The sequence below is a fragment of the Siphateles boraxobius genome, unplaced genomic scaffold (assembly GCF_051911475.1).
Source record: "Siphateles boraxobius isolate OS27281-9 unplaced genomic scaffold, OSU_SipBor_1 12, whole genome shotgun sequence".
Lineage (NCBI taxonomy): Eukaryota > Metazoa > Chordata > Actinopteri > Cypriniformes > Leuciscidae > Siphateles > Siphateles boraxobius.
The window spans coordinates 25,592,671-25,614,175 of NW_027508722.1; the positions used below are offsets into that span (position 1 = coordinate 25,592,671).

Sequence of the window (21,505 nt, forward strand, 5' to 3'; positions counted from 1 at the left end):
GAGGAAAAAAAAACAAAAGCCCCAAAAAATAAAATTCTCATTATCCTCTAAGTGTGTGATGGAGACTGTAAGTGCAGTGAGGTAGACTTCAGATGGAGAAGAATGGGGCAGCTGAGCTCTCCTCCACAGATAACCCCTCTCTGAGATTGATAGCAGGACAGACTTGATGCCATATTTGTGTGGACTGGCTTTGTGATGTTTATCTCGATGGAGAGAATCATCACATCAAGGTTAAAACAAGATGAACAGTTTATGGGCAGTAAAGACAAACCCAGAGTTCAGCTGCAGTTGTGGCAAAGCTCAGCACACTTGTTTGTGAGGATTACAGCCAAAGACTGATCTGAAATCAATCTCTGTCACAATGGTCACGGATGTTCATACTGTGTGTGCACTGTGGAATCACCTAAATATGTTGAATTTGTTGACCTCAGCTTTCTAACAACACTTTGCTGGACCACAAAGAATCTGCCTGAATTTTAATAATAAAATAAAACAAATACAAAAATAATAGTATCCACCAGCAGTCCCTCACGGACGACTGCTGGCTACACAAAAGATAAACAAAACACAACATAAAATCAGGCCTGTTCCTCTCTCGATCTTCAGTGTCGTCGCTCCTCCTCCTCCGTGAGAGATGCGAGACCGGTGCGTCTCACAGGTGACGTTCATTATCACTCACGCCACCGGCCTCGCGCCGTTCTCTCATGTTCCTCGGCCTCGTCCTGCTCGCCACAGTCCGATTGTATGACTTGTCTCCAGTAAGATCTTGGATAAAAACCAAGACAGACTGCATCAACTGCATCATTCTGAAGTCAATTGACATCCGTATTATTTTTAAAATGTAAACAATTGTAGTAAATAATATAATATAATATTCCATCTGAACATACTAATATAAGTGTCGAAAGAGGTTACGGCATACGATATAGGCCTGGACTGGGTTTCCCAAAAGTTTATCGCGAAAACCATTGCCACCCATGTTTTCTACAATCAACTTATGTGAGCTATGCTTTTGGAAAAACGCAGCCCTGGTAACTAAAAGGAAGTTTGATTCATGCAAGAGCTGATCCATGAGATATCGCCACTGGGCCCTTGAGCAAGGCACTTAACCTCAGCTTCTTCCAGCAGGATTGTTCCTGTAATGTATTTTGCTCTTAAAGCACCTGCTAAATGACTATACTTATATCATGAATGTTACAACCACAGAGTTTTCTGTCATAGTGACAAAATCCTATGTGTGTGTGACACAAAGGCCATTGCAAACCAAAGAGGCTTTACTTGAGAGGCCAGGGCGTTCTGACTGTTGTGCAGTGGTGAGACACTCCCCTCATAAACATTTCATGTCTGGACTGGGATGGCATGCTGAGCTTATCACTCTGCGATTCCCTTGATGAATGATTGGCTTGATTAAAGCAAGACTATGATGAACAAACAGAGGTGCTGTTCAAAACACTGTTTATCCACACACTGTGCACAGCCATATTTAAAACATTATGTGTCTCCCAGCCTGGATATTTTCTTTTTAATCATCAGTGAATCACTAGAGCTTTTTGGGAATGTACGAGATTTCGAAACAGATTAAATATGAATTAGTCGAAGCAATTAATCAAAATTATAAACATCTGTGTACATCTTATAAAACCATTTAACCTTGATAAGGTCTTAAAAGGTGTGTTATAATTAGATGCGCCACGTGTCATTACTCAGTTTAGAGGTGTGATGTAAAAGTTGGGTTCTTATCAGCAGAGCGAATGATTAAATGGGCTCTTGAAGGATCATATGAATCTTCTGCCTGTTAGGATATTGGTTATCTAACAGCTTCCCATAGTGCACCATGCATACTTGTGAACACCTTTATTCCAGATGGTGCGGGATGACACACACATAGAGAGAGAGAGAGAGAGAGAGAGAGAGAGAGAGAGAGAGAGAGAGAGAGAGAGAGAGAGAGAGAGAGAGAGAGAGAGAGAGAGAGAGAGAGAGAGAGAGAGAGAGAGAGAGAGAGAGAGAGAGAACCGTTTGTTCCATTCACTGTGCATTGCTCAATAAAGAAAGATAATTGTTGAGCTTTGACAGATGTTAAGTAATTATTACAGATGGATGAAAATTTCATTACATGATGAAGCTTCCTCAAGTACCACAACAAAACCTGCACAACAACATCTCAAGCAATGACATTAAATGCAATTGAAATCTGTCTGACGATCAACATATCATCAGCTTCCTATATTTTAGTCATTCATTATTTATATTAGAACAACCTGCAGCCCAGCAAACCTATTCGAAATACACTGTCAAATAGCATGGTAAATATCATACTCTTTCTAGTATAAATGTTGAGACTGAAATAAGTGTGCAAGATACATCGGGTCACAGCTAGTTTGACTCTCTTAGCCCTCAGAAGTGCAGCTCCCTTGTGCTAATATCCATGAAGTCCTGCTGCAAAAATTAGAACTCTGACTGTGTCCTAAATCTAAGGCAGCTGCCCAGTTAACTAAAACAGATTCAAATAAGTTTTAAATATAATCAAGAAAATCTCTATAGACTAAAATGCGTATTTCTGGGAATTCATAAGTTGATTAAAAAAGAAAAGAAAAATGGACATTTATAAATAGGACTGGGTATCAATTCAAATTTCCTAATTCAATTCTGATTCACAAGCTTGATTCATTTTCATTCCGATTCATTTGCACATATTTCAGTTGCATGTTTCATTTTGTTTACATTTAACAGATATTTAAGAACTCCAACCATTATCTATTTAAATTAAAGAACTGATTCATACTAGTTGTTCGCTTCGGCATACTGTATATTTCTCATTCACTACAAAGTAATGTTTTTTGTTCGTAAATCAGACTACAGTTGGCTAAAAAAAAATATATATATATTTTTTTTGCATGTACCTTACGAAGACACCTAATAGAAAACTGATTCTCACCTATACTTTATGGTACACAGTCTATTTTACAGTGAAGGATACACGTCTCGGTTACGTATGGTAACCCACGTTCCCTGAAAGATGGAACGGAGACATTCGACGGAGGGATCCGACAGAAATGGGATCTTCGCAGAGAGACCAATCTACTTCGAGAGAAACTAAACAAGCTAATGCACATTGGCATGCGATTATTGCGCCTGCCGCTTCTATCACGCAGTGCGGGTATATAATGAGCAGCAGGTGCAATGCATCTTTGGTTTTCGCTGAGGAGCCGAGCCAGGGACCCAGCCGTCTGCAGCGATGGTACAACATGGCGACGGGATGAACGTCTCCATTCCCCCTTTCAGGGAACGTGGGTTACCATACATAATCGAGACGTTCCCTTTCATGTCGGTCACTCCAACGTTCGTCTGAGGGATCCGACAGAAATGGGATCCCAAACAACACGCCACGTTGTTGGCCCTTCCAATGCCCTGCATCCTGGGGATTCCTGGCCACTGATGTTCCGCAAGACCCACTCAGTGAGAACATTGAATAACACTGGGAAAGCGTGCCCTTCCTAGGGGAAGGAGAATGCTGCGGAAGCCACGACATGCCCGGAGGGTACCACATGTGGAGAATACACATATGGACTAGCCAAGCAGGTAGAAGAAACATAAGGAAGTCTCTGGGGTGGTTCCAGCCTAATCCTAGGGGGAAGCGCACCGGCAGAGACGGCAGAGCGGGCTCTGCCAAGGGAAAGACACTGGCTAGCCGACAGGGTAGCTGTACCGTGGAATTTACACATATGGGTTCGCCGCAGGGACTGCTACATATGGACACCCAGCCTTGCACAGGTTCTTCAATGCATACGAGTGTTAGGCCTGGCGTCAGGCCCTCCGCAACGTCTGACTGCCGTAGGGGTGATGGAGGAACTATCTGGCCAACCAGGTGAGAATGGCGAAGCAAGCTGACACTTGAACGGGTTCTCCGCGCAACTTGCTACTTGGGGCGAGTATATGGGAGGATACCGGCTCTACACGAAGGAGCAAACGTGTTGGGTGTCGCCCAGCCCGCAGCTCTATATGTCAGAAAGGTGCCTTGAGCCAATGCCCAGGAGGAAGCAACACTTCTAGTTGAGTGCGGTCGCAACCCGAATGGGCAAGGCACGTCTTGGGATTGATACGCCAAGACAATATCATCCACTATCCAGTGGGCAAACCTCGGCTTGGAGACAGCCTTTCCCTTCTGCTGGCCTCCGTAACAGACAAAGAGCTGGCCAGAAAGCTTTGCGTTCTGTCCACGAATAACTACAAGGAGCAAACAGAACAGAGAAAAGCCAGGGCTGGGTCTGCCTTCTCCGAGGGCAGCGCTAGCAGGTTCACTACCTGGTCTCTAAATGGCGTGGTAGGAACATTGGGCACATATCCGGGCCGGGGTCTCAGGACAACATGAGAGTCAGCCGGTCCGAATTCTAAGCACATATAAGTGATCCTCTGCGCAAGGGAGAGTTTGCACTTGTCACAGATGGCCCCTTAGTCCCAACAGGCTGAGGTGCCCGAAGGGAAGGACTTTGTACTGATACGCCCGACCCTCAAAAGCAAACCGCAGGAAGGGCCTGTGTCGAGGAAGAACCGAGATGTGAAAGAACGCGTCATTTAGGTTGATCGTTGCAACCCAATCTTGGGGACGGATGCATTCGAAAATGCGTTTCTGCAAGAACATTTTGAATGGGAGCTTGTGCAGGGCCCGATTCAAAAATCGTAGGTCCAAGATTGGCCTTAACCCACCACCTTTCTTGGAGGTTAGGGGCTGTAGAACCCTGACTTCATATCAGCTGGAGGGACCAGACCATCCAGCTGGCTCATCCGCACCATCAGACTCGGCTATGCGATTCAGTTCGCCCGGCGCCCTCCCAAGTTCAGGGGCACCTGGTTCACCACAGTGATGGCTACAGGGTCTCCTGTCTTACGGGCAGAGATTGAAGTCTGACTCGCGAAAAGGCCACCTTGTGAGATGAGAGCATCGAGAAGGCACACTTGGCGATATCTCGCACCTCTGCAATATTTAGCCAGGGGGCCCTTCTGGACCACCAGGGTGGACATTGTCTGGCCGAGGGCCAACGCTTTGACTTAATCTCAGTCAGCATGCACAGCTCAACCCCAGCTCAGAACTACCCTCCTGCATTATGAGTGTTTTGGCCTTCCATAGTTTCAGGGTGGCCATCACATGGAGGGTAGAGGCAGCCTGCGCGTAGCACTGCCACCCCACCAACGAGGGTAGTGAGAGAGAAAAAACTTTTTCTGCAGATTTAGGCATATTGGCTTGCCATATCAGTGCCAACATGCTTCCATACTGCCAAAGTTCTTCACGCACATCCGGGGAAACAGCACGGAGGCGGGCAAGGCATTTTACGCGTTGCACTGCACCACCAAAGCAGCACCGGGAAAGCATGGCTGTCAAGTCTGAATCTGACTCAGCATTTGCACACACCACTCAAAGCTCAGCATCATCATTTCCAAAGTATAACAGCCCTCTCTCCGATGCAGCGCTCGACATCTGTCCTCAGCTGGAGCCCCGAATGAAACGCTAGGTCCCCAATGAGAAGGACCAGCAATTCCATCCCTAAGCTGCCTGCCATGCAAGACTGTGAACGTTAAACAGGTGCACTGAACGCTCATGCCCTTACGAGAAAGGCAAGACGAACAACGCACCGACGTGGCCATGGTCTCCTGAGAGAACATGAACCACCCACGAACACAGTTTCAACATGCTTGCGATTTGCTAGAGGAGTGAGGAGTCCAAGGAGGTGGTCTCGTCGGGGAATGCTCACTGTAATCCTCAGATCATCAGTGCTATTAGCCAAATTGGTGGCCACCAGAAGAGGAACTAGATCGGGGAATAGGCAAAGGGAGCGCCGCACACGGTTGTCCATGGCCAACAGTGGGAAATAGTGCAATCCGCTGAGGCACTCAACAAACCGCCAAGCTCAGAGCTGTGAAAACAGCTGGTTTTTTTTCTGAGTTAATCCCGCTGTAGCGCGCCGTGACACCAACACGAAGGTGAGGGCTTATTCCAAAAAGAACACTCGAAAAGTTGTCTCTTCTTTAGAAGTAAGACTGCTGGAACAGAACATGAATCTACGGAGCCCCTAAAGGGACCTTTGCAAAAATAAAAAAATAAAGACTATCGCGTGCGCATGAGAAACTATCGCGTGCGCACGCAATACGTTTCTCGTACGCGAGCATTACAATTTCCGGTTTGCGTACAATTTGAGTCACTGTCATTACAATGGGTGCTTCTCATTTCTTATTTGTGCATCCTCGTTTCCTTTCCTCGTGTCTCAGCTCCACCCCCTGTAGGATACGAGGGAAGGGTGCGAGGAAAGAAAACGAAGACGGAGGAATCGAATGAAAGCTTTTTTTATACATTGGAATACTTGATCACTCGAGCGTCACTTCATAGCGTCATCAGCAGCGTTCAAAGGATCTGCTCTCATGTTGTTGAAGTTTGTTTATTTAAGAAATTTATAAGAAATAATAATAAAGCAAGATACCCTGTTGAAATATGTGAGATATGTGGTTTATATAAACTGCAAAGGTAAAGAATAAATTAAAATGATTGTGACCGATATGAAGGGGGAGGAGAATTGATACGTGCGTCACGTTTAGTCAATAGAACACTTCCGCATAGGATACACCTGTGTATCCTCGCTCATGACTCCTCTGGAAGCCTCCTCACTCCTCGATCCTCGCCTCCTCGCGGTGCAATTAGAGAATTGAGATGTCCTTCAAGATGGCTGAGCTCGATCGGTTTCCGGGTCATAGGATGGAGGACGGAGGAACGAGGAGGGAAATTGAGAAGCACCCCATGTCGCCGGTGGACACAGGAGACCTACAGCTGTGCAAGACAGAATGCTCATTTCGATCGTCTAAACCATGTGACAGTGATTTCTATGAGATTTGCAATACTGTTATGATAGAAGCTCACTTTGAGCAGCTAAAGGACTCGTACCAAGCAATAGACTTATACTTCAAGTTCAAGTTCAAAGTAATTGCATCTAAGTACTTGCATCTAAGGAATGAGTTATTGAACTTATTGTAACCTGTGCTCAGGGTGTAGATAAATAGTAGATAAATAGAGGGGGTGGTGGCACCTTGTTTAAAAGATATTTGATATTTATAAGGATATTTGATCCTTGTTTGACATTTGTTTTATTGATTATTATACTTTAACACAGACAATGTACTAATGACATCATCTAAGATGTTTACAAAACATGGCTACTCAAACTTATGTTTTTCTTCATTACAATAAATTTTAAAAAAGAAAAAGAGAAAGAAAAAACGGCAAGATATATTGAATGAATTAAAATTACAGTGCATAAGAAACTCTGTTTTATTTATTTCACAGGAATATATTTTCATTACTGTTTACCTGAAATGTATAAACATGTAAAACATTTCTAAAGTCTAAGTCGAAGTATTTAATTTTACCTGAAATGTACAAACATTGTTTTTGTTTATAAAACATTTCTAAAGTCTAAGTCGAAGCGCTAAACGACTCTCAAACACATTATTTAACAGGGTATTTAATTTGATATGAATATAATTGCTACTGCCTTGTAACATTAATGAATACAAACTGTAAACTCATGTACAACATAGCTATTATAGACATACACTTTCTTCTCTCAGTTCAACCATGTATTTTTTTTCTATAAAACTCAAATTTGATCCTGTCTCTTTAGAATAAAAATTTAAACTAACTTTAAAACCTTAAAACATAATATAAAACCACTCAATCATTTAAAAAAATCTAAATTAAGTTGAAAAACAAATCATAAAATAGCAATAAATAATAAATTCAATAAATTCTTCTTCCATGTTGCGATCTGCGATTATTGGTGAACAATAAGCTCCGTACACATTCCTAGTTCCACATTTGCATTAATAGACCTTATGTAGCCCCGCCCCTTTTCAGCTCTGCGCTCGTTGTCTTTTGTCTTCTGGTCTGTACTTTCATAGCGATGTTGCGTATTTATGAATGAACGGCTCGTTTTAAAATCTTCCCGTCTACTGACATTTGTTAAGACATCTGCTTTAAACATCACAATCCTCATGATAACTTTCGTTAACTTTAAATTAAGTAAATCCACTTCAAAAGCTAATTACTCCTAGACAGCAATGCCATATACACAGCAACCGCAAAAACGGAAGTTCAAAGACAATATTGTAAAGATGTCTGCTCCCTCCTTTCTCCAAAGAACCTATATTTATGCTCTTTGCTTTCTCTGGCATAAGGTCTATAACGCAAACCGGAAATTGTAATGCGTGCGCACGCGATATTTTCTCGTGCGGACGCAATTGGTGTTTATTTTTATTTTTTTGCAAAGGTCCCCTCAGGGGCTCCATAGAATCAGATCGGCTCCGTAGCGAAATGCAAAGATGCTTGCACCTGCTTCTCATTATATAGCCTACCCGCACTGCATGATAGAAGCAGCTGGCCTATTGCATGTCAATGTGCATTGGCTCGTTTAGTTTCCCTCGAAGTAGATTGGTCTCTCTGCGAAGATCCCATTTCTGTCGAACTCTGTTGGAGTGACCGACATGAAAGGGAACTGTTGTTCAAAACTTTGGGTTTGGTAAGTTTTTTTTTTATGTTTTGAAAGAAGTCTCTTATGCTTACCAGGGCTGCATATATTTGATCAAAAATACAGTAAAAACAATAATATAGTGAAATATTACAATTTTAAATAAAGCTTTTTTTCTGTTTAATATATTTTAAATGTAAAATTTATTTCTGTGATCGCAAAGCTGTATTTTCAGCATCATTACTCCAGTCTTCAGTGTCACATGGTCCTTCAGAAATTATTATGCTGATTTGCTGCTCAAGAAATATTTATTAGTATTAGTATTATCAGTCACAATTACAAACAGTTTAGTTTGTCTTAGTTTCATTTTCAAGGACTTTTAGTTTGGTCATCTTTGTTTCCTGTGTTCCCATTTGTCTTCAGTTACCATGGTTCTACATTATTTGATTAATTAGCACACCTGTCTGCATTTGGTTCATCAGCACTATTTAATTCCTATTCATTGTCCTGTATTGTTTGTGTTTAGCCCTCTGGGGTTTTATGTTGTTGTTGTTTTTTGCTAAATTGGATTACCTACTTTTGAGTTATTTCATAAACCTTTTATAATTTGATCCTTTTGACATTTCTTCGGGCATCTAAGTGATCAGAATGTATTTGGACATGTCCTTGCTGCCTTCCTTCCCATGTACTGCTGCCTATCACACTGACTTTTACCCAGACTGCTTCTTCAATGATAACACAAATGCAGATAAGATGAGAACAACCCAGCGTACGAACAACTCTCTCACCCTTTATTTCCACAAGAGGTCACATTGCTAATGTAGAGTGTGTCATAGAGTGTGCGTTTGTTTGTGTGTAAACTGTCATCAACAGCTGCATGCGCCATTTCCAGATGAAAACAATCCTGGCTGTCCAACCCAGGGTGATTAGGTAAAAGAAAGGTGGACACAGGCCTGCAAAAGTCAATTAGACGTCACCATCAGTGGCGGTAAGCCTCCTGTGTCATCTCAGCATCTAAATAGGGTTACATTAACAGCACTGATTAACATAAGTGTCAGTAGAAAAACTGTCGAAAAGCATCCTAATGATTTTTAAATGGATCCGTGGAGAAAGCAGCAGGTTTTAAGCAGCTCTGGTGATAAGAATCAGCTGGAAGGAGTAAAGACTTTTACTATGAAGAGCTATTAACTAAATGGGGAGTAAATAAGGAGCATAGGCTACTGAATGAACTGAAAACTGTGTTTTTTAAAGTTCAAATTCTGAATTATGCATTTTCTTTGCATTCAAGTCAATTTTGACAGCTCAAAAAAAAAATATATAACAGATCATAGTAATTTTGAAATGAACCCTAAAGCTTAAGGGTTTGTTTCAAAATTATATGGTCTCTGGTACCTCAAACATAAAAACAGTAAATTCATATCAACATAAAATGAGGGTTAAAATACTCGGATTTGTCAAAATTATCTTAGTACATACTTGTTTATATCCTAGCCATAGCTTGACAACTGATAATGCAAGATAAACAAGTAAATTGCTGTAAGTAATCCTAACAAGTCAAGACTGGGTCAATTGTTCAGCCTCTGAGTGCATCTGAGTAACTGTAAGCCCTGAAGCATTCAATAATTCAAGATGAGTCTACAGCAACAATAAGGATGTAGCAGAGTAAATACTAGGTGCTCTCAATCTTACTTTTATTTCACTTTCTCTTTGTGCCCGCTTATTCTAAGATGGTTGTGAATGCTATTGTGAACTTGCCTTGACTCTACAAGGTCCTCTTTACCTCAGTGGCTTCAATGCAGACAGACACTGCTATTTTGTTTCACTTCAATGGGTTCTTTTGGTCTTTCTTCTCGTTCTCTATATGCTGCACAAAGACACACCAACGAGGAACCACTTTGCTTTTGGCAAACAACAATACCAACCTGGCTTTCTCTCAAATTAAAACACTGTACTGTACTTCAGAATCAATCTTAGTTTGTATTTCTACCAACAGGTGGAAGAAATGAAACGCAAGGTGGATGCTTGCTGTTGGTGCAGTTGTTGCTCTACCTAAACAATAATGGTCTCAGCATATTATAACGGCCTTCTGAAATATTTTTTTTCCGTCTCAGCTAACTTTTGTTGATATTTATGAGCATGGTAGACAAAAGTCTAAACACCACTTTTCTTACTGCATGAAGAGAGTCACAGGATGGATTCAATAGCTGATTATATTGCTACATTTTTAATTGTTTTCATTAAAAATGGCTTTGCCATTACATGAATAAATTGTATTTTAAAATATATATTAAAATAGTAATTTTAATTGTAATAATATGCACAATATTACTAGTTTTACGTTATTTCTGATTTAATAAATTCAGCCTTTGTGAGCATGAGATGCATTTAAAAATCTTACTGACCCCAAAGGTTTAGGGTATTATTATTTTGTTCTAATAATCAGTAAGGTTAATTGATATGTTTAAAGAACATTCTATGATCATCTCTGATTCAAGTTAAAATCTTACAGTTTTTAAAAGTAATGGCAGGTAAATCGGTGTTGTGCCTGAAGACGTTTCACCTAGTGTTTAATGTTGCCTTAAAACAATTAAAACCAATGTCACATCCAACCTTCTCTGGGCCTGGAAGACTAACTACATCACATTATCATGCAAACACAGAGCACAAAATCAAAATCACAAGTCACCTTCCTGCAATGCATTATTATAGCTTAATCTGTAAGGCACAAGCTAATTATTAGGATTCTAGTCACACAAATGTACCAGCGAATCTCCTAAGGAACAGGGAGACACTGCACATATTAATGCAATGTACATGCGACATGTACCACAGCAGGGGCGAATGGGGTTGCAACATGCAGATTTCACTTGATTATGTAAATCTTAGGAAAGTGATATGGATTAGGACTAGATTATTTATCCAAGTTTGAATATCCCATGGGGCCAGAGAATGGAGGCATTTTAGTCAGCAATGCTGAAAATCAGATGTGATTGTGTATTTGATGTTAAGGCAAGGACAACGCTGTTGGTTAATTATGAATATTATATATTACCATCTAATTTAATCTTTTGACTAACACCTTTTTAAAAACAAATAAACACAGAAAGCAGAGAGAAATCTGTTTGCGTGGGCTGCTAAGTCAAGCTTAAATCTTGTTGTCTCTTTATGGCCTTCACCGTTTCCTGCTATTCTAAACTAATAAATTCTTAATAAAATATAATAGGTGTATAAAATAAGGTATTAATAAAATAAAATTAGGTACAAAAAAAATCAAACAATCAGCTATGGCTTAAGTTTCTATCTGCTAATTTTATTAATTACCATTTTTAAACATGTTGTACAACTTTTCAGGTCTCTAAGCAAGTAATGTTAATCTCCCCCTCTCAACTCCTATATGATTAGTTTGAAGCAGTTTTTGATCTTGTGAGCATTTTTAGACTGGCGAGGAAATATATATCATAATGGATAATAATAAACAAATAAATAATAATGCATAACTGTAAGAGCAGTTCTAAAATGCTTAAACTTTAATGCAACTATGCCTTCAGGCAGCAAAAATGTTTTAAGTGCTATCTATAGATTTCTTAAAATAAATTTCTGTAGGACCGCACAGAAGCACATGTTGAACTAGAATCACATATTTCATTCATGTGAGAACCTTTTTATGATTATGTTCCTGGTAGATCCCTCATGAACTGGTTGTTTCTGAAAGAGATGTCTAGCAAACTGAAGAACCTTTATTGGTGCTACAGAATCTTGTTCTCTAAAGGTGTTCTTATTGTGATGGGGGTGGCTGTAGCTCAGAGAAAGAGGGTTTTTATTGGACTGAGTGATTTCTGAGTCTCTTGATGAGCCTGAGAGGGTTATTTCCACAGAGTAGCCCATCAGGTTCTGGGTCACCATCTGGAGTGTACCTACCCTCACAAGCAGCCAAGGAGATTGCTCTTTATCTGCCTGTCTCCTTTCTCTCCAATCTCCTCTCTTTCCATCCTCCATCCCTTTTTTCCGGCCACCTTACGGTTGCTTGACAACCTGCCAGGATGAAGGAGATTTGTAATGGGGGAAGATAAAGAGGGAAAAGATGAGAGTAAAGCTAAATCTCACCCACGTCTTCCTGGACCAACCTGCTCCTCGTGGGGAGTCCAATTTCATCATACCGTTTCAGTTGTGGGATTGATTTCAGCCGTTGGTCAAAAGCCCAAAACTTCCCAAGAGAGGGCATTTTCTCTGATTTAATAAACATAGATAGAATGCCAAAATCATAAATAAAATAAAAAAATGGATAGCCTTTAGCAGAGCTCATCTAAAATTATTCACTGGGTCGTTTTTTTCCTCTTTCAGATGTAATTTGAAGCATCATGCTAAAACACAAAACCAGTTGTGAAAGAAAAAATAAAAATAATGAAAGGAAGAGGAAACCAAAGAGAAAAATAAAAATAATGAAAGTAAGAGGAAAGCTAACAAGAGGAAGAGAAAATGGCATGGAATAAGGAAAAGGGAAAAGTAAAGTGAAGAGAAAGAGAGAAAGAGAAGTGAAGTGAAGAAAAGTAGAATGAAAAAGCAAAGAAAAGATACAGGAAAGAAAGGGTAAATTAAAGAGGAAAGGGAAGAAAATAAAACAGGCAAGGAAAAGAAAGGAAACTGGAAAGGAAAGGGAAAATATAGCAATCAGAATTAGAAAGGGTGCAAATAAGGGCAGAAAACGGTAAAGAAATGGAAAATGATTAGAGGAAAAGAACTGAAAGTAAATAGAAAAAGGGAAGGGAAATTAAAAAAAGCTAAAGAAAGATGCAAGAAAGAAATGAGAAATTTAAAAAGAACAGAGAAGTGAAATAAAAAACAGGTAAAAAACAAGAAAGGAAACTGGAAAGGAAAGGGGAAAAAAAAGAGGAAGAAAGTCACACAAAAATGTTCTTGTGCAAGAACGTAAACGTTGAAAATTAAATCAATCGCAGTAAAACCGTCTTACAGAACACTGTGTGGAATCCTATGCCAACCACATCACCGCATTTACAAACACAAGAAATTCCCTGAGGTGCTTTTATTACAGACAAACACTTCTGCTTCCACAGCATAACTATGTGTAAACCCACTCTTGTTCTGTAATAGCATTCAGAACTACAGGCTTTTTTGCAGTAAAATAAATGTTTAAAGTCTTTGCCTCCTCTGAGCTCAGAATAAAAGTGTGTGTGTGTGTGTGTGTGTGTGTGTGTGTGTGTGTGTGTGTGTGTGTGCGCGTGTGTGTGGGTCCTCGATGCAGGCTACCTGCCGCTGGAGGCTGATGTTCACCCTTTTCACCCTGTAAATCTCCCGTTTACATGGGCTACAGGTTTTTGGGAGCTTTTATTGCATAATGTAACTTGTAAATGGTTTAATTTAGAAATTAAACTTTATCATTATGATTCTGGGGAGAAAGTCTAAAACGGATCAAGATTTTCCTTAGAGAAGATGTCACAAATGATATCAGACGCCAGATTTGCTATTTACCCATTATTGTGTCTGCCCCCCCCCCCAAAAAAAATATATTATGCAGACGGGACTCATGAATATGCATGATTATTTTGGGATGAATAAATTCATAGCATTTGAATTTTCTTCCACAAATAATTCAGCACTTGCAAATCTTTGAAATTTAAAACATTCACAGCATGTGCATGCATTGATTTAAAAGATAAACTTTCAGGAAAGAAATTTTCTTTAAAAAGTAATGATTCACAAACTGGTTGGTGCATGAGACGCCAATACTGCTTTTAATAATTTTATAATTCTGTAATTTTAGATTTATGCAGAACCCTAAGGAGGTTTGCTGACTTTGCCATTTCCACAATAATAATCTTTTCTTATCTCTTCATTTAGTCTGTTTTGTGCCACCACACCTCATTATTCCTTCTCCCCTCTCCTTACACTTCCCTGAAAAGCTCCCAAATAACCCTGAAGTGCCTATTCACCATATTAATGTTGTGCTAGAGCAACAAAGAGAGAGAGGAGCAAAGGAAGGTGGGAGTGTAGCAAGAGGGGCTTATATATGTTCAGTGACAAAAGAGCCTGGCAGGTTTGAAAGCAGTCTGGACCATCATACAAAAGCAGGCAGCAAATAGGCTTTACGAACACATCACTTCACTTCTAACGTGCCGTTACGGCCAACACAAACAAAAGCAAGACCAAAACATATGGCAGCCGTTGGTCGCCCTGGCGTCTCTTACGGTTTTGCGGGCGCTAACGGGGACAATTATTGCCACCATAAGGGAAATAATTGATGGAGGATCTAGATTTAATTTAGTCACTATCGGTACGAAACAAACTGGCAGCCCCAGAGGTCTGACATTGTCTGATAAGAGCTCTGCAACCAGCTAGGCCTGATGAGAGTGCACCCTAAAACATACAGACACACTATTGTACAGACAATGTTATGAATGGTGAATACATCCACCATTAGAGACCCAATGACATATGTAATGACAATAGTTCTCAAAGTGTGCTCCACTGGTGGTCTGTGAAGGTTTCCAACTGGTCTTATTAGATGAGTGATATATATATATATATATATAATATATATATAAACAATATAATACAATTATATTGTATACATAGGGTGATATCAGCTAAATTGGGCCACTTTTTGGTAAATTGTTTGGGACAATAATACAATACCATATATGCTTTTTCCATGTGTTTTTATGATTAATAATGACTGTTTTTGATAATTTTGTGTTGAAATTATGTAATAAAATATAACTATTCAGGCCCTACATTTCTTGAAACATCAGCAGCGTGCCAACTTTTTTTGCATGAGCAGTTTCAGGTAAAATGGGCCAGTCAAACTGCAAAGGGAAATAGTAGGCTAATTTATCCTCAATTTTAATTTTAAAACACAATTGCTTATACAGCCACATGACATTTAAACTGCATTAAACAAACATATTCATATGCGCCATTAAAAAAAACATTTTGGGTGCAAACCACATATTCAAATGTGCAATTAAAAAAGTCAATTTTGGAATAGCATCAGTAAACTGATGTCAGTGGTGTGTGTGTGTGTGTGTGTGTGTGTGTGTGTGTGTGTGTGTGTGTGTGTGTGTGTGTGTGTGTGTGTGTGTGTGTGTGTGTGTGTGTGTGTGTGTGTGTGTGTGTGCGCGCACCATGTCTGCTTCGCTATCTTTGTGGGGACTCACCATAGGCATAATGGTTTTTATACTGTACAAACTGTATATTCTCTCCCCTTACAGTAATCCTGCCCCTAAACCTGCCCATCAAAGAAAACTTTATGCATTTTTACATTTTCAAAATTCAAAGTTTAGTATATTTACTAAACCATTTCCCTCGTGGGGACTGCTGGCTGGTCCACACAATGTAGGTGATCTCAGGTTTTACTATCCTTGTGGGGGCATTTGGTCCCGCAATGTAATATAAACAAAGGCACACACACACACACACACACACACACACACACACACACACAGATGATGGCCCGTTTTAGCTGAAACCATGTGGCCCATTTTACCTTAGTGGGTTAAGGTAAATTGGGCCACCAAGAAAAACATCACTTTTTCAAAAAATATGTTCATATAACAAACTAACATTATTTCTGATTGATGCCATCAAGACAGATATTATGCAAATTTTTTATGTGCTTTTTTTATATATAGATTTATCATTCTTATAATAGTTAAGTTAGATTTTGTATGCCAGGCTAATTACCATGCAGCTTTCTGGTGTAGTCTTGATTTGAATGATTCCCCCGCCCACCATATCAACCATAAACTAATCAAATCACCTGTTACTTGTCAAGCACAGTTATGACAACAGTTTGAAATCCTTTGCAGTCATTGGCTCTAAATTCCAGAGGAGCTGGGACCCCCCCAAACCTTAAATGGCCCATTTTACCTGATGGCCCATTTTACCTGATATCACCCTATTAAACTGTAGCAAATTAGCTCGAAAGGGAAATATTTGGATCAGTTAATAGAATTAACTTGATGTAGCTGAATTAATATTACAATTAATTAATCTGTTTATCCAGCGAATCACTCAGTATTGATCGTCTATCAACTCTCAGAATGGATATTTTTCGTGGCCACAGAAAAATAACTCTGCCTTAGCATGTAGCAGTGATTGCATCGTAAAAGGGTTTTGTCTCCAAGCAGTAAATCAACAGAATCAATACTGGTGTAAAATGTGCACACAAAAGTTTTATTTAACTAAATCACAAACACAATCTAAACAAATACATACACACTAATCACACATCCATGGGAAATGGAAAAGTAAATATAATGTGGAACAGAACAGGGGAATGAATCTATGGAAAGAGTCATTTAACCATCTGAATTTTCTTAGCTCAAATAACCTTGAAACATGTATCAAAATATAATATACACAATAATTTAGATAACCAAAATACGAATTCGAAGACACCAAAAATGGTTACATTAACTAGTGGTTCTATCATAAAGCACATTCCTTTTGGTCGTAAATGGATTTTTTGCCACGATGACCAGAGGCCTGGTTCTACCTGGAGTAAGTTGCAGTTCGGACAAAACTCTAACACATAGTTTGTTGGGAGAGTGGGTTTGCTGGATTATTCATTAAATATAATGAATAATTGTGTGTCCGATTGGTCCAGATGCTACAAAACAATATAATATAATTGACATTGATGAATATATTTGAATATTAAAGTATTAGAGTAATATATAGCAGTATCTTTCTATATTGATTACTGTTTATGCTCATTTTTTACATTTAAATTAACTTTGCTGTAACCTAAGGCTCACTTAAAGTTTAAAAACGCTAACAATTTAACAACTTCTTTTAATTTAATTTTTAGCAAATGAAAACCGCTTTTCTGTTTTATAGCAAATGAAAGCCCCTGTTCTGTTTTCTGTCCGTTATATATTAGTGTACATACATCAGTCCAACAATTTAGCTAGCTCATTAGTCAGCTAATCTATTTTCAAATTAGCAGTCTATGAAATTCAAAGAAATAATTGATTTGTAAGCCTATTTCGAGATATATTAAATAAACAAATTAGGGGTGTTCTGCCATTTTTGTTTTATTGTTGAAAGCTTGAGAATCACTACTTGTATGGTTACAATAGAATCACAGCATACCAGTGAATTATGTGTGTGGCCATCCAAAACAAGCTCACTACACTAGAAAGAAGACAAAAGACGCAGTCGGAGAAGCGTGTATATGTATGAGAAACCCTGAGAAAGCAGCAGCACATGCCAGAGAGCAAAAGCAAGCAATCCTACAATGCAACTGAATAATAAACAAGCATGCCCAAACAAAAGGAGGTGTCTATTGTCCATACGAGTGTCTTATCAGTCCACTCAATACTGATTTTGCGGAGTGCTGATAGGAGAGAATGAGAAAGGAAAGCATCAAGAATTCAGCGCTTATTATCACGGGGCGTGTGTGTGTGTGTGTGTGTAGAGCCTAATATATTCTGGCAGCCATGTGCTAGGCTGTGAGTGTGTACCCTAATGTATTCTTACAGCCATGCGAAGGGCTGGGCCACTTAGCATGCGCTACAGGTTTCCTTTGTCCCCCGAGACAGTGATGAACGAGTACTTCTCTCACATAAAGACCTGGGAGTTACACCCAGCAAGCTCAAACGCAAACACTCGCGCACACACACTCCACAAGTGAAGTTACATACTCCAATGAGCTATAATTAAAATAGCCCTGAAATAAACATATTCAACTGACAAATGGGCTAGAGCTCTTCCTGTAGAGGCGTGTAGAATGTGCATGTGAAGAAGCGCGAGACACATGGCCTCTGTTACATGCGGCCTCGCAGTCATCCCACATACATATGTATGAAGTTGTGTTACATGTATTCTGGTGTCTGCAAGGATACTCTGCACCTGAATAATGTACAGTAAAGCAGCACAGACCACTAATCGTTCAATAACAGAGCATACGAAATGCTTGTAAGGGTAAGATACTGAGTGGCTGAATAAATGAACAGTGCATAGAAAACATTACATGCATTAACTCCTGTACATTCATTGATGAGTCATGAATATTATGAAAGTAATCGATCGCATCAGTTCATTTTCCTATATGTATATGTAAGCATCATGCCCATTCAAACAGAGCACACGCAATTTTAAATGCAACTTCATAAAAAAGAATCAATTTTATAAACATATATACATATATAATTGTATATAATTAATAACAGCTAAGTATGTTATTTCTAGCCTTAATCAAAGCAAACTTCAGTTACTTTAACTTGTTTCTTCTCGCAGTGTGATGAGAAGTGTGGAAATGTGTGTTTTTTTAATTAGTCTCTGCTGTGGACATTATTTCAGAGCTCTGGGACGTTTTAGCGCCTGAGGCGCAGCATCACACACTTAGGTCTGTTAATAAGCTGTCCACAAACACAACATCTGGACCCGTTCTGCTATTTTTAACTGTCTGTTTCTCTTTTCCCATAAGCAAAACTTTGATATCTTACTTTCTTCCCAAAGTACATGACTTGATGTAGTGTATTTTTACTAAAATAAACTTCATTAAAAAGTGTTACATAAAAATGTCATATTTTGCACATTCTATAGTAGTACAGAATATCATCTGCTGCTTCATCTAGATTGACAAATCTTAAAATAATCCTGTTATTATTAATATAGTAAATGGGTGTCTCAATCCACTCCCTAGTCCAATAGTAAGTACACTGACAAGAGAGCAATTTCTAGGGCAGTCCATTTATCAAAATCATTCTTAAACATTCACTCTAGAATGAACTACTAGTGAGTATTGGTTGCTCGCTATATTCACTAACCAGAAATAGTGTGAAGTCTTCTTGTCTTAAATGGAGGACAAGTGCCATAAGCTTCGAAGATGAACTCAACTGAAAAAAAACAACGTTGATAACATGTTGTTTATGTCAATTAAAAGTAAATTACACAAAAATTGTTAATTAAAAATATCAATATATAGCTTTTTTTTTAAGCAACACAAAAATTGAGTTTGTTAGTATAAGAACGCTGGCAATTTCGATGACGTCACTGGCATGGTAGGACCCGCGAAGGTATATAGGCAACAGCCATAGACAGAAAAAGAAATGGACACAGCGACCCCCTTGATTTCAACGGAGAAAACTGAAGCCCGATTATTCCACTCACTTCCTGATGGCTAAGCGTACTGCGCAGGCTCAAACTGAGCTTGACGACAGTCTGACAGTTGTAAATCTTCTAGTAGCTGTGCCAAGTCAAATCTGAATCACCTAATTCCTCAAAAACGTTGTTTAAATATTTTGTCCTGTTGCTTTTATTGGCTCTCTATCTATGGGCTTCTCCCTTGACTTTATGCCTCTATGTCCCTCCGATTGCCTCATAGACAGTAAAAGATTGCCTGCAGGTGAACAGCAGGTGAAGTTCTGCTACAATGGCGGCCCCCGCGAGGCTTCAGTTTCCGGCTGATGGATTACCCCCTTGGCAACAGCTGCAGGTCCTATATACACACATGAAAATTTGTAATTTTAATGGCATGGGTTACACATTTGAGCCTGTGAGGGATAGGCCAGTAGTATCTGACTACCTGGAGGACGATCAGTTTCAGGCTCCACCTACAGTACAGGACTGGTACAGGTTTGTTTGGGGGGAAGTGACTGGTGTGGGCGCGGGCGCTGCCTCAGCATGGACACTGCACCGGAATCGATCTGTTGCAGAGAGGTCAACCTGGAATATTTATTGATCGGCGAAAATGCATCACCATGCACCGTTCATTTCGGATGCTGTGCGGTGAGAGAGACGCGTTGGAGGTGGCTATGCTATATCTAAGGGATGTCCGAGCTGAAGCGCTGGAGTGCCCCATAAGTAGCAGGTATATAACGGTGTATTTTACGAATTGGCGACTGGGCTAGTCAAGGCTAATTTATTATATCATTTTCTCAGACTGTAACGTTATAGGTTAACAGCGTACCAGCAGTTCACTCTTTGGGCGAGGGGGCATTTGGGAAGGATGAATAGGATTTCGATCCCATCCTGTGCAGAGAACTACATCAGGGATCTTTTCCCCTCAGCCGAATATCAAGGATTCGAGTATGCATTGGACTTGTAGCTAAATAAAACATTTGATGTCAGGCGCTTCATGTACTCATTGACGTTTCCAACACATCTGTCTCTCGCACATAGGATTAAACACTAGAAATCACGACTGAATAATTTTGTTGACAAGGCAGGGGGTAGAGAGAAGCTAGCTCTGCTAGTGTTGGTTGTCAACGGAGTAGCTTACCATGCCAGTGACGTAGCCGAATATTGAAATCCAACATGGCGGCGCCCGTGTAACAACAACATTTTCAGCGTACCATTTTATCCCATTTAAAAAAATCTTCCATTTTAATAATTTTACCAATGAGAATAAATAAAATACATCTGTTATGTCACCTTTACTCAAATTTCCGTTTGTCTTTAAAACACTGCACGATACATTTAACAATAGCTAGTTTTCATTTTAAATTTAAATTTTATATATATAACAAGTTGTGCACAGTTGTGAAAGGGGCCTTTGCAGGAGTATGACATTTTACTACAGATAAGGCAGACATTAAGCCTCAGAATGTGCAGTTCAAAGACAGAGTTGACAGAAGAGCCTCTGTAAGGATGACAGTCAGCTCACCTTTCTGCAGGATCAGTGGTTCATCACTGATGACAGGTCACAGCAGGTATGCATGAACATGGCTCTCTGTTTTGGTGTAAAGACACTCAGCCAGTGATGATCTGGTCTGCAAACCCTGTTATTAGTCATGAATAAAACAATAAAGGTGACGCACACTTAATGTCCAAATTAGCTATAATCTAAGAACAAACAGTGACATGATGTAAAGCAACACAATGCATCATTAACAGATATGGATGAATAATCTATGGCTGTGTCGAATCTAAAAGTTGAAAATGTGCAGGTTTTGCGCTCCATGTGTTGATTTTTAGTAGTTTTACTAAACATGCGCTAAACGGGCGTCTTTGATGTTGCGCCACGTCTCGCGGCG

At 39.6% G+C, this 21,505-nt stretch overlaps 1 long non-coding RNA gene across 1 annotated transcript; it reads right to left on the reverse strand.

Annotated features, from left to right (window-relative positions):
• Nucleotides 1–637: 637 nt before the first annotated feature.
• On the reverse strand, nucleotides 638–21,250 carry LOC143723447 (uncharacterized). The gene is made up of 3 exons (XR_013197115.1): nucleotides 21,136–21,250; nucleotides 19,298–19,366; nucleotides 638–765 (listed from the first exon to the last, which is right to left on the reverse strand). It is a non-coding gene; the product is annotated as an uncharacterized LOC143723447 (long non-coding RNA).
• Between the last annotated feature and the right edge of the window lie 255 nt (nucleotides 21,251–21,505).